At 37.6% G+C, this 13,120-nt stretch overlaps 1 protein-coding gene across 1 annotated transcript in view; it reads left to right on the top strand.

Moving 5' to 3' along the window:
- The window catches only part of CNTNAP2 (contactin associated protein 2), a 1,911,935-nt gene that overhangs the window by 1,016,367 nt on the left and 882,448 nt on the right, over positions 1-13,120 (top strand). The window lies entirely within an intron of this gene.

The following is a 13,120-nucleotide window of genomic DNA, read 5'->3' as shown; positions in this document are numbered from 1 at the left end:
AGGCTACCTACCACAGGTTGCCTTACAGGAAAGCCATCTTATCACACGTCTTAGTTCTTAAGTAATGAAAAAATAAGTGAAAAAGAAGGTTCTCGTAAAACAACAAATTCTACTATATGTGAAAAAGTATTCTATCATGGACCTGGGCATATTTTTTTTAATTTGAAAAATGTATCCTGCCAGAATTTTTTTATCATTAATGAAATATAGGGACAGTTTTTTATTAAAGTGCTAGGTGTGTTGTTTAAATCAGTATGTCTGGGGCGCCTGGGTGGCTCAGTTGGTTAAGCGACTGCCTTCGGCTCAGGTCATGATCCTGGAGTCCCGGGATCGAGTCCCGCATCGGGCTGCCTGCTCGGCGGGGAGTCTGCTTCTCCCTCTGACCCTCCTCCCTCTCGGGCTCTCTGTCTCTCTTTCTCTCTCTCCCAAATAAATAAATAAAATCTTTAAAAAATCAATCAATCAATCAATCAATCAATAAATCAGTATGTCTTTCACTAGATTATTGAATTTTTCATCCAAAATCACACAATATGAGATCTAAAAAATATATTGTACTCTTAGGAAAGGCTTTGTTAAACTTTAAAAAACATATGTGTACATATATCTGCTTCTCAAAATATATTTATTAATATTCACACTTACTTGCTTATTTAAGTGTTTATATATCAGTATATTTATATATATTTCTAATTATTAGAATAAGCCTATTTGAGAGCAGTCATCTTGTATATCTTGTTCCCTGCTGTATCCTCCTTGGTCTTAGAAAAATTCCTGGAATATAGATGACCAAGAAATATGAATGAATTAGTAAATTTAGAAAAGCAAGCAAGGCCAAGCATTTTGCTCCCAGTTGCTTAAAAGGAGAACTAGAAGCCCACAGAGCTTCACTGACTTGCCGCTGAGTTTGTGGGCAGCACCTGAACTCAAGACCTGTGACTCCTGTGCCAGGGGGCTTCTCGCTGTACATCATGGTACGATGCGTGACAACTCCGAGACAAGAGACCTGGGCTAGACCTCTCTGTCTTGAATCTTACACTGTGTTCATTGGAAGTTAAAAACTACATGTTTCTAAAAAGGCTCTCAATAAATATTTGATGAGTTGGGTGAAAGTCAGACAAGATGTCTTATAAGTGAATAAACTGGGGCTTATTGATGTGAGAGAAAGTAACCCAGTAACCCAACTGGTTTTCCTGCAAAAATATGTTTAATATGATGGGCTTTTGGCCAACAGTTTTCATTGCTGTCATAGAAAATAGATCACAGTAGTCAGTTGGAAAGCTATTGATAATAGCTACCCATCCAAATGGCAGTGGAATATCGTTGGCCATCGATGAGCACGCTGAATGCCTAAGGCGAGTTTTGGTCTATTTCCATCTACATGGGTAGCCTCATAGCCATAACCAACAAATTTAAGGCACAGAGTTCATGGGATATGAAGTCTTCATAGTGTGCTATTTACTACTGTTTTACAGATTTTGGTTTTCAAACCCAGTGGCTAGGGCATATTTTCTCCCTTTTGGTCTTTGGTCTGCCATTGGGAAATCCTGTCAGCAGATGATCAGGATGCTTCTTTGGTTTTATCTTCATTAGCTGAATCCTTGGAACATATGAGAATCGCCAGGGGAACTTCTTACATTTCAGAATCCTCAGACCCCCACTCCTAGAACTCAATGCAGAATGCTGGGAAAAGAAAGAATTCTAAGCTTCAAGTTATTCTGGCGCAAATGATCTGAGGAATAGAATTATAGATCAGCCTTAGCCAATTTGCATGCACATCTTTCAGGTTCTTCTGAAGGACATCAGTCACCGAAAAGTGAGATAAGTGAGAATTAGCTGCTGCTGTGTAGCTTAGCCACTGTGAAGCAGTAAGAGGAAATCACAGGCCAAGGTCTGGTGCTTGTACAGACATTTATTAAATGAACATTTTTATTAGCAAGTAGGCACAATGCAGTTAATACAAACTGTTCTGTAAGCTCGGTGAAGTCCTAGCTCTCTGACCTGCTCCACCTTGAATAAAACGTTCTTTTTGGGCAGCTTTCGCAATATTTTAGAAGCAGGATTCAGCTACACTCAGCCAGTGCCAAGGAACAGAAAGTCTCCCGAGCTGATGGCTGGCACAGGATCACTGAGTGATCAAGATTCCAGAACCATGTCCAGGGCTTCAGGTCACTGGCCTCACTGGTCTTATCCTGTCTACACACAGGCTGTGAGTGTCTCTAAAAGATGTTTTGTCGAACTACATATTCTTAATATCTTTAATTTCAGCACTGAGATATCTTTCCTAACATTTATCTAACATTTATGCTGATTAACAAAGCACTCATTTCACCAAAGAAAACCCAGTTTGGCATTTAGTAAGTTGATTAGAGGAACAGAGAGCAGAAATGCAGTAGCTGCTTCAGGAATGGCTGCCCGTGACCACCTCTGGCATGCGGCTTTCCGAGTAGAATGCTGGCTGTCTCTAAATTGTAAATTAAACACACACACACACACACTTCCTATTGTCTGTGCTGAAAAATTTAAAGTTAGTTGTAGATGTTGTAATAAAAACATCTTAAGAAACATTAGTAGAGTAGAAAGAAAATTGACTTGTCCTAAAATATGACTTTGAAAAACACACTCCCGGCTTGGGATCGTGGCTTCACTTGTTGATAGATCATTTTAATAATTTATCTTCTTCATCCATTGAAAGGCAGTAGAATTTTAAATAATGGTTGTGAGCACTGCCAGCATAACCTGTTAAACCCAGGGTCTGATTCCAGGGGATGCTAAGTGCTGACTCCCTTTCCAATCCACAAGGAGTCTTTATTAAACTCATCAAGGACCGCCCCTTTCAAGGAAGATGTAAGATTTCAGACCATGTGCTCATCTAAAGTATCTGACCAACTTCTCCACTAATCAAAACATTCCTTCCTCCTTGGTAAAAAATAGTTTTCTTACTGGGTGAAAGCCTTAACTAAAGGCTTGATGGCCTCGTGTATTCAATTACAGACTTCTGAATGTGTACACACTTTGTTTCTTTTGAAGTAAAGTCCCGGTCATGTAGCTTCTATTCTTTCCTGCTCTTTCCTACCAGCGTGGAGCTTTATCTCTTCATGCTTGCGCCCTGCTAATCCCGGAAAAGGCCTTAGTTCTCCTCTGGAACACTTGTAATCAGATATTTAAGCACCAGGAATTGTTTTGTCTTGTTCTTTCTTGGGAATAAACAGAAAAAGAAAGAGGTTATTTATTTGGGATGTTTCCTCAGGAAGAGTTATTTTGGTTGCTTTAATTTTTGTTTCCTCTACCACCCAACTGGAATTACCTTTGATAAGACTTCGTTAATTTTAATAATCAAAGTAAATTTATTTATTGGCTGTTTACCTGGTAATAGGCTTTCTGATACAGGCCAGAGCCCATGGTCATGAGAGAATAGAAGGATTTGTAAATGTCTCAGTTTTTTCAGGGATGGTATTTTTTTATTATTACTACCCCGTTGCTTTCATTTGAAAGGAGAAGGCGCTGTGGGCTGCAGAGAAGAGGTCAGAAAGCTCCAGAGCCAGTCTTCCTGGAAGGGGGTGCTGTTCTCAAGAAGGACTTTCCTTCCAAACATACTTTGATGGTTTTTTTATCTTTTCTGCTATAAAACCGGGATCTAAGTTCATTCATTTATATCCAAAGAGATTATAGAGCCCCTAGGATAAGCCAGGTTTTGTGCTAGACGCTGGCCATATACCATGACAAAAAAGAAGACATAATCTGCGTCCCTCGTGGAATTTACAGTTTTTGCTTCCACAGCAACATTGGTCTCACCTTTATAAAGCTGTCATTTTATGTTATTTGTATGATTCTCTTACTAATTTTATAGCTACTCTGAGCTCCATCTGGGGAAACCTCTGTTCTGCACATAAGACCTTTCATCCAGTTGGATGAGGCTCACGTTGTCAAGGATAGTCTCCTTTACTTAAAGTTGGTTGGTTGAGACGTTATCCATATCTGCAAAATACCTGCACAGCAACACCTGGAGTCATGTTTGATTGAATAACTGGGCGCTATAGCCTATCCACGTTGACACGCAGAATTACCCATTGTAGGGTTTTATAGATCCTGGATTCGAGACATCACATAAAATTATAATCAGACATCTGGTTTAATGTACAGACGAAGTAATACCAGAAACTGCGTTTACAGTTTCCTAATTACAATTTCCAAGTCTTCTACGTGCTTATTTTACAATTTCTAATGTTACTTCCTTTATCCCCTCTCTCTCTTTTCAATACCTTTACTAAGATAAAACTTACAAATGCTAAAATCACCTATTTCCAGTGTACAGGTCAGTGAGTTTTAGTAAATGTATACAGCGCTGCAGCCGTCACCAGCCTCCAGCTCTAAGATCATCCCTTTAACTCCCCAAATCCCCTCCTGCCCCTCCTGCTTCACCCAACAACCACCCATGGGGTTGCTTCTGCCCCTGTGTTTCTGTTTCTAGACCCTTCCGTTCTTTGTGGATTTGCAGTTTGTTTTTTGACTTTTCATGTAGTTCTCCTTAGAGACTCGGCCCAGCCCTCACCTTCTCCAGCGCACCGCCCCTTCCCCACTCCCCACGCCCTCCGGCTCCACTTTCTTCCCTCCCCTGCCACAGCACTTACTCATGCTCTGACATATTACATCCTTCGTTATTTACTATATGGATTGTTTCTTGCTGGAAGCTCCACTAGAATGTGAGCACGAAGAAGGCCAGGTTTTTGTTTTTTGTTTTCTAATGTATCTCAAATATTTAGAAAAAAAATGTCTGACACATAATAGGTTCTCATTGTCTGTTTATTCATTGAATAAATTAATCAGTGGTCCCTTATGGATATATTTAACGGTTACATGCACAAGGGGCTACGGGACTTTTTATTCCCACATAGATTGTCAGCTTCTGCCATATGCCCCTCACCCCCAAAACATTTAGGTAAGGGATACTGATTGTGTAGCATACGATATTCCATTGTCATATCTGAGAGGTATAACTTCCCAGGGTCTTGGAAGATAAAATAATTTTTATTATATCAGGTGCAATTTTTTATCTAAGTGTACTACATGTATGACTAATAAGTAGTAGAGACAGGATTTAGATAATTTTGTTTGGTGAATATTTACTAAAACCTGGCATTATTATTCATACTAGAACAGTGAACAAGTTAGAAAGAATACTTGGCTCTCAAAAGGTTACATTCCAGTCAAAATAACAAATTGGTAAAATGAGTATATTGTGGAGTCAATAAATCCTGGAAAGGATGGGAAGTTCTTAGGGGAAGGGTGTTGAGAATTACCTCTTACCGTAAGTTGGCCAGAGGAAGCCCCCATTGACAAGATGGAATTAGGACAAAGAGCTCAAGGAGGTGAGGAGATCAGGGAGAAGAGCATCCCTGGTAGAGAGGAAAGTAAGTGCAGGCACGTGTATGGGTGGTGAGCGCGTGTGGTGCTTGTGGAAAGGAGACCGGCTTGGCTTTAGGAATGGGGGCAGTCAGGGGCTGGGTGGTGAGGAGTCTTACTCTGAGTGAAATGGGAAGGCGTTGGAAGATTGGACCAGGGGAGTGGCGTAATCTAATTTAAATTTTAAAATGATCTCTCAGGATGCTGTTTTCAGAAAAGAGTATAATCAAATGAGGGCACACAGTGGAGACTATTGCAGTAATCCAGATAAAGGAAGGTAGAGACTGGGAGGTAGCAGCAGAGAGAGCGGGAAATGACCAAGTCCTGATCAACAGGACTTGCCCACCGGCGGGATATGGGTTGTGATATACAAACAGGAGCCAAGGATAACACCAGTCTGCCTGACAGAAAGCCTAGAACCTTTCCCTGTTCCACACTTCCACCTTCCCCTTCTACACGGTGGGGTCCATTTGGCAGTTCTTAGTTCTGACCTGTGCATAATAAACTGACAGTGTCTGTCTGTGCAGCGACCTGTCATCCCTCCTCCAGAATCAACACGACCGTGACCTAACCCCCTCACTTTCATGTCTCCCTGCATCCTCTCTTGGTTTTCCTGGATGGTATCTGACTCAGTTCCCAAATCTCTCAAGTCTTTGCCAGACACTCTTTTTGCTGTATCACCCATGGGGTATAACAAGAGTCAGGAGTCTACTGATTTAAAACCAGCTCTTGTAAACTAAAATTCCAATCAGTCTCTGATTTGGGGACCACAGTGCCACTCAGAAATAGACAAGTGGGGGACACTGACTCAAAGCAAAGCAGCTGCTATAAAATAAAATGTCTTTTAAAAACACTAGTTCACATAGAACCTCTGAGTAGATGTACTTCCAGCTTGAAAGTATGGCCTAACTGTAATCTCCTCCTGGTCTTTGTTCCATCCAAACTATACTCCTGGTCCAACTATACTGAGGTTGGAGGGGGTTAGGAGATAAACTACTTATTGTCTTTTTACAAATAAAATGAAAGTTAACCATCATCTACATTTACATAGTGCTGAACATTGTTATTAATGTTGGAATACTTGAGTTCCCCACCTTTTGTGTAATATGCATCTCTTTGATTTTTTTTTAAGGAAATTTTGCCTTTATTACAAAGATTTCAACTATTAGGTATATATAGATAGCACAAATAAATTTAAAAATCAGGCATCTGCATTTAAGTTTAGTATGAAATTAGGGAGTACATTTTTCATAAACCTAGATCTTTCTTTTTTTATTATTATGTTAATCACCATACATGATTAGTTTTTGATGTAGTGTTCCATGATTCATTGTTTGCGCACAACACCCAGTGCTCCATGCAGAACGTGCTATTGCAAATGGCAAGAGACAACTTTTTTTGACCAACTAACAATTTATTAAACTTCAGAATGAGAAATGAGGAAATCACAACTTAGAACCTTAGAGATTCCTGTAAATTGTTAATATTTTATTTGATTTGGGTTGGCTAATTATGTAACAATTAGAATTCATTTTTCTTTTATTGCTTCCAAACCCACCAATTAATTTTGGTACATATATATGCAGTTTTTTTCTTTTGTGCTTCTACTGTTTTACCCTGGTTCAATATTATGATATTATTATATTATATAAAACATTATATTGTTTTTCTCTTTTTCAACTTCAGAGGGTTGGCCCATCCTTAATTGTAGTGAGTTAACCTAGAAACTTGCTCAGCTATTAATTTCTTAAAAAGGATTTGATGGTACAAAAACAACTACTTGCCCATGTAAATATTTAGATCAATATCTGCTATTCTATGCAAATTCATCCCCCACTTTAAAAAAAGTACATTTTTTAAAAAAGCATTTCTTTCCATTATGAGAACATTAATAAGGAGAGACACATTTCTTTTTCAGTCCAATTCCCAAAGTGCTTTTGTTTGTATTAGTTTGTTTTACAATTATATGCATAAAAGAAAAGGGCAAAGAAGAAGAAGGGAATTGCACAATGAAATTGGATACATTAACTTCATCAGAAACCGTTTCTCTGTTGGAGATAGGAAAGTATTCATTACATAGCCCCAAATTCCAAAGACCTTTATATATCTCTAGAAGTAAAATTTGCTTAGACCTAGGATTTGGGCTAAGTAGAGTTATTGTGATATTCTATATGCCTTTGCTTTTTTTCTGGCTCTCTGAATGGCTTGCGTTGGGAATATTCAGATTTAAGATAGAACTAAGTAGTTTTTCAAAGAAGAAAAATCATGGAATTATAAAAACTCTTTGACTTGCAAGAATTGTCTTAATGCTGTGGCTATTTATCACTGACACCTTGTGCTTTCTTCTTACATTAATTTTGCTACATTAAAATCAGTAGACTAAAAGAACATAATGTTTTGACACTGGAAATAATATAGATAACTCTACAAATATGTAGGTTAAATATGATTTCTCTATGTATTTTTTAGAAAGTATTTTCCATATCTAAAATGCTCTTAAGTTGAAAAAACCAGCCAAATTTTAAAATAAGTTTTAAAACTCATATATCTGTTCCAAATATGTGATATGTGTCAAGTTACTACTTGAGGAACATAAGTGTTTCTACACATTATTTTAATCATTGATTTTATAATGTTTTACCAAAACAAAAAAAATAAGAAAAAAGGAAGAAATTTATGCTTTTTTTTTCATGAGTGATATGTCTGTTTAGGTACTCTAAGAAGCAGAGGTTAGGATGGAATTAGACATTTGAAAGACTTACTGGACAGAATGCCTCTGAAGGATACAGGGATGAAAGAGGAAGAGGAGGTCTGATACCCGAGGAGGGCATCAGGGGGAAGAAGGGGATTGAGTAGGAAGAGCCCCAGAGTGCTGGCAGTGTTGGCATGGTCCCTTGCAAAATTGCCTGTTAGTATCTATCACCAAACGGAAATGGCTGGACCCTGGTCCTGTTGCCATAGTTAGTAGTTGATTAGAGCAGGCTGGGGGCCCATGGCCTCAGCAGAAGGCCATGTCTGGACTCTAGTTATACCAGCCAATCCTGATCCTCAAACAGGAGGATGTGACAAGCATCCTTCCTTGACCACCACAAGTATAAGTGAAAACAGAAGATCGTTCTAGAAGTTCTTTCATAGTATTTCTTTACAAACCAGAGAAAAGTGTGTTTGTTTGTTTTTCCCAATAAATATAATTGGTATTTCTGTCTGCATTCCTAATTCTCTATGGCCAAAAAAGAGAGGAAATGATTGTAGGCTACTTATTTTTAAAAACTTCTGAGAATTCAAATAATAATACTCCTGTATGAGCAGGAAGAAAACCAAAATGGAAGCCAGTGCCTGTGATCATGCAGGTCTGTCAGTGTTTATTTTGTTTGCCCATTTGTTTGGTTTTTCCTTTGGACATTCAATTATTTATACATCAACTTCTCACTTTGAACTAGGAAGTAAATTCTTTCTGAGTGTGTGCATTTTTCTCTTTTCCATTGCTGAGATTTTAAAGATCATAGATTCAAATAAATGAGTTTGTCTAGTCTGGCTCATCTAGGAAGTAATCAAATAGAGCCTTTGCTAAATTCTCACTTTTTTTTTAATACTTCTTTCTTTTGGCTTCCCACTTGCCCATCTCAGCAACCAGCCATCCTTCAAAAAATTAAGAATCATTATTTACTCCCCAAGGGAATTTTACAATAATAAGGAATTTGTAAGGCTCTCTGGCCTTCAAGACCCTAACAAGGATACATCTGCAGTGGTGAAATTTCAAGTCTTTTTTAGGGAATAAGGTGTGGGAGAGAGGCTAATTTTTGATCATTTTCATGACCCCAAGTAGAAACCCCAAACTCATTAGGAGCCAGTCTGCATTCTCCTACAATACCTCCCAGCCCTAGACAACCACTAATCTAATTTCTGTGTATAGATTTGCCAATTCTAGACATTTTATTTTTTTACTTTTTATTTAAAAAATATTTTCTTTATTTTTTTGGCAGAGAGAGAGAGGGAGAGAGCGAGCACAAGCAGGAGGAGAAGCAGGCAGAGGGAGAGGGAAAAGCAAGCTCCCTCTTGAGCAGGGAGCCTGTTGCAGGGCTCCATCTGGGATCATGAACTGAGCTGAAGGCAGACACTTAACTGACTGAGCCACCCAGCGCCCCTAGACATTTTATATAAATGGAAGCACACAATAGGTTGTTTTTTGTGACTGGCTTCTTTCATGTAGCTTAATGTTTTTAACGTTTATTCAATTTTTAACATGTATCACTACTTTATTCCTACATAATTATGGGCAAATAATATTCTATTGTATGGATATACTACATTTTTTTAGCCATTAATCAGTTGATGGACCTTGGATTGTGTCCACTCTTTGGCTGTTAGGAATAATGCTGCTGTGAACATTTGTGTACAAGTTTCTGCATGCATGTAGGTTTTTCTTACTCTTGAATATATACCTGGGAGTGAAATTGCTGAGTCTTATGGTAATTCTATTTTGTTGATCTCCTGAACTCTTTCCTAAGTGGTCTCAAGCGTGCAGTTTTCTCTCCACACTTAAAGAAACACTAATTTAAGTAATGATTTGGGGATCAGAATGCAGGAAGAAAAAGAGATATTTCTTGTATCCACATAATGAAAACCCTAGATTCCATAAAGGGAGGCAAGGATTAGAAAGAGAATAAGGCAGCATTAGAAAATAATAAAACACTGGGTAATGATGTGAGGCTAATGTCATTAAGTGGAAAGTTAGAAATACCAAAGCAAAAATCAGAAATGAAACAAAGATGTTTTTTATCTAGATAGGAACAATCTCAAAGGTTAAAAATGCTCTTGTAAGGTGGTATAGAGAGAAAATAATAGGAAAAACAGAGTGGATCTTAGACTTCTTTATAAAAATGAAGTTTTATCATGGAACACTACATCAAAAACTAATGATGTACTATATGGTGACTAACATAACATAATTAAATTAAATTAAATTAAAAAAAAAACAAAGTTTTAAAGCATAACTGAATTTCAGAAGGAAGAACTTTCACAGGTATCATGGAAGAGATGTGACCTGAGGTGAATTACCTAAGAACAAAATAAGAAACATCAGGATGAGGGAATGGGAGAGAGAATAAAATTTGTCAGGATTTATTTTTAAAAGGGCAAATGAACAAAATAAAAGTCTTTTAACATAACACTTGTGTTTAATTATATATTACATTATTTTTAATGTTGCTACTATTTTTTTATTTGACAAAAGTTTGTATTTGCTCAACGTTAGACAGATTTTGCTTTCTGGAATAGGATGTCCACAAATGTGCTGTGTCAGATAGGTTTAAAAAAAGAAAGCTTCTTATTGCATGAAGAATTTCAGAAGTTTTAGTTAATCATAGTTTTTGAAAACAGTGAGAAAAACTGGCAGTGTTTACCACTGTTAATCTACAGAAATATCGATTTTCACCCTTCTTACCATACATGGAACATTTTTATATTTCTTCAAGTGAGAGCAATCCAGAATCTCATTAGTTATTGCATCCAGCTCAAATCCATATCTCTGAATGTTGTGTAGCCCTCTACATCATGTCAAGATTTGGTTCCTTCTGGTTGAATGAGTAATAAACTGAAGACTGATAACTGCAATATACACTTCTCCCATGAAAAATAAAAGTATAAGAAACATAACCTTCACTGGTCTATAGTAATTTTTAAATCTTGTTAGTCAGGAAGAGCAAGCGACCCCTTCCTAATGCCCTCCATGACCTTAGGTTTCACTCTCTGAGAGATTCTCCTTGTCCATTGTTCTACTTGGCCATCTTGAAGAGACCCTTCTCACGGGCTGCGTGCTTTCATAGCTGACTTCCTGTTGATACAGATGTGGATGTCCAGACTGCTTTACTCATTGAATGGACACAGATTGTTGCAGGTCATGTTTGTGGTTTCCTTGGCAATGTAATTCCTCAGAAACATTGTAGTCTTCTAATCTGTTTCCTTTAAGGTGGTTCTCTGTGCAAGGAACCACATCTAAATTTCTGTTCTTGATATATAGCTTTAAGCCTGGTTACTCCATCCTTCTACTTAGCTGTTTCCTGCTACTTTCCCAGTGGAGGTGTGCCCCTCTGATCTCTCTTCAAGAGAATTTGCTTAAGGCTCCACACCTCCTCCTCTCTCCCGGACTTTCAACTTAATGCCTCCTTTCAACCTTGAGGCCTTGAGAAAGAATAACCCTTGATTGGATGAGAACAGCCTAAATCTGATTATTGCCATAGAACTATTTCCCACTATCTGGTAGACAGCTCTTTTGTTGTTGTTGTTTTATTTTCATTTATTATTATCCATGGTTATGGAGTACATGGCAGAATTCTGCTAGAAATCATATATTTTCATCAAATATGGATTAAATCTTAATATAGCAAGTCCTAATCAATAGAAGCCTATTTCTTGCAACTCTTTTCTTTTTTTTTTTTTTTTTTAATTTTTTTCCAGCTTAACTCTTACCTGAGTAAGATCCTCTTACTCCTTTCTAAGTATACCTCTTGGCAGCTGTGGCTTATAATTACCATACTTTAGGATACAGGTTTTTTTTTTTTTTTTTAATCTTTTCAAGCTCATAAATTGGGGATTCTCCTTCAGTTCAGATTGCCAACATAAGCAGAGAGCACCTGCCATTTTAAAGTGGTTTTATTTTTATCTCAGCCTGCAGGCTAGCTAGTCCTAGACCGAGTTTGTCTCTCTCTTTCAGACTGCTGAACACAGCAAGAAAGAGCCAAAGCACATCAGCAGTTGAGTATTTCCTAATATTTCTTCTAATAGTGAAAGTTCCAGTTGGCATCTGGTTTGCCTTCCAAGGAGTAGCGGTTGACAATATGATCAAATATTTTGCTACAGATAGCAAAGGTCCTAGCTTTCCAAGCCTGTATTAGCCCCAGGCTTCAGGGCCTGGTGTCAACTAAAGGCAATTCTATAAACTTCTGTTCTGTAATGCATAGCACCCTATTTTTAAATATAGTACCAAATATGGTATTAGTTTGGATTAGCTTCAGCTCTGAGTGACAGAGACTGTGATTGACAAGATAGAGATATATTTCTTTTTTTCCATAAAAGAAGATTGAAGGTAAACTCTGAAGGCTGTTGCAGAGCTCCAAGGAGTCAGGAAGCCAGGCTTCTTCTGTTTTACCATTCTCCATAGTTAGTATTCACCTTGTAGTTTCAAAGAGCAGGTTAAACTCCAGGTATTATATCCAATTTTCAGGCAGAAGCAAAGAGAAGATAATGAGAAAGGCTGGGCTCTTTCCTTTAAGGCCACTCTCTGAAGTCCATATATGAAATACATCAATGGCTGAAACTTACATGGTCACATAAGGGAGATTGGATAACCAAGTGCCCAGCTAAATGTCTATATCCATACAAGAGGGGGAAAATTAATATTGGAGGATAATTAGCAGTCTCTGTAACAACTCCTCTGTTTAATATTAAATGCTTGATATTATCTTTGAATTTGATTATAGTCTGCATCCAATTTTACTTAATAAAGTGATGTCCAGTATTATTATTCACTCCTTGGGCAAATTTTGGAAATCTGTGAATGGTTGTTTAATGTAAAGATACTGAGTTTGGGAAATACATTTAAGTAGATTCATTTCTTTTCCAAGTTTTCAGTTATCTATCATCCTAGCCTGAAGCCTTTTCTAACAAATAATTTAGAGTAGTAAAATTAAATAGTTTTTAAAAAGCAATAGAATATCCT

The sequence above is a fragment of the Mirounga angustirostris genome, unplaced genomic scaffold, assembly GCF_029215605.1.
Source record: "Mirounga angustirostris isolate CCGP_5_RB_7025 unplaced genomic scaffold, mMirAng1.0.hap1 SCAF_12, whole genome shotgun sequence".
NCBI lineage: Eukaryota > Metazoa > Chordata > Mammalia > Carnivora > Phocidae > Mirounga > Mirounga angustirostris.
The sequence above is the reverse complement of the archived record's forward strand: the minus strand, read 5'-3'. Positions and strand labels throughout refer to the sequence as shown.